This window comes from Polistes canadensis, unplaced genomic scaffold, assembly GCF_001313835.1.
Source record: "Polistes canadensis isolate GaletaPanama2010 unplaced genomic scaffold, ASM131383v1 scaffold_23, whole genome shotgun sequence".
In the NCBI taxonomy this organism is placed as follows: domain Eukaryota; kingdom Metazoa; phylum Arthropoda; class Insecta; order Hymenoptera; family Vespidae; genus Polistes; species Polistes canadensis.
In genome coordinates this window covers 602,987-604,178 of record NW_014569570.1, presented here as the reverse complement: position 1 = coordinate 604,178, position 1,192 = coordinate 602,987, and positions in this window count along the sequence as shown.

Below are 1,192 nucleotides of genomic sequence, written 5' to 3'. Positions count from 1 at the left end.
TATATATATATATATACAATTTAAAAAATATCTACATAATTTGTTGTCACCATTTGATATTTAATATCAAACAAATTCAATTTAATATCGTATATATATATATTACACACAATTTAAAAAATATCCATAATTTGTTATCACCATTTGATATTTAATATCAAACAAACTTATCACCTTATGTTTAAACATGTTTGTTTTTTCCTTTAATTCGTCTTACATTAAATTTAATGGTAATTATGTGTTACTATATGATAATTCGAAAAAGAAAATGTCTGCCCTGATTCGAATGAGAAGAAAATGTAATTACGTTATATCGTATTTTGTAAAATAATATATGTATATTTCTTCTATTTCTTTTAATTATTCGTACGAAAATCATTCGATTTGAATATTTGTTCGCTCCTTTTTATTTTATTTTCCTTTTTGTAAGGAGGAGTTAGAAGTTTTTTTAGGTTATGTTTCAAAATTTAATTCATTTCATCGAGGATCCTTTTTTTAAAGTTAACTTTTTGTTTTTCTTTTAAATACTTGCATTTTATAATATGAAAAAGAAAAATAAACAATTAATTGAAGAATAATTTAATTTCTTTAAATCATTTGGAAACTTTATAGCTATTGTTTAAATTGTTGTGGCATACTTTTCGTATAATTTAATCTTCAAAAAGTAAATATTTCTTTTATCGTTTTCTATGACATTTTATTAAGAATCATTTTTTTATGACCGAAAAGAAACTTATGCAATAGTTTATAAATTAATGATGTTACTTAATTTTTGAAAATAAAGTGAAAGTCACATTGTTCTCTGTCTCTCTCTCTCTCTCTATCTCTGTCTTTTATTTTACTATCAATGAATAAGATCATTTTATCCGATATTACGAACAACAATGAATATCAATGTAATTCTTGTTTTTCTTTATAAGGTGACGTAAATTCATCGACCTCGATCATGTGGAATGGAGAAAGTGAAATAACGAAATGGACAACGCACTTCGGTGAATAAATTTTGAACGAGGAAAGCAAAGTTACATATGTTATATATAAAAATACATATATGCATCATATATATGTATATATAAATTATTAAATAATATATAATATATATATTTATATATAATAAAAATACTTTCTCCCACTCTCTCTTATAAACTCATTAATTCTTTTATTTGGTATTTATTTATAAATAATTTTGGAA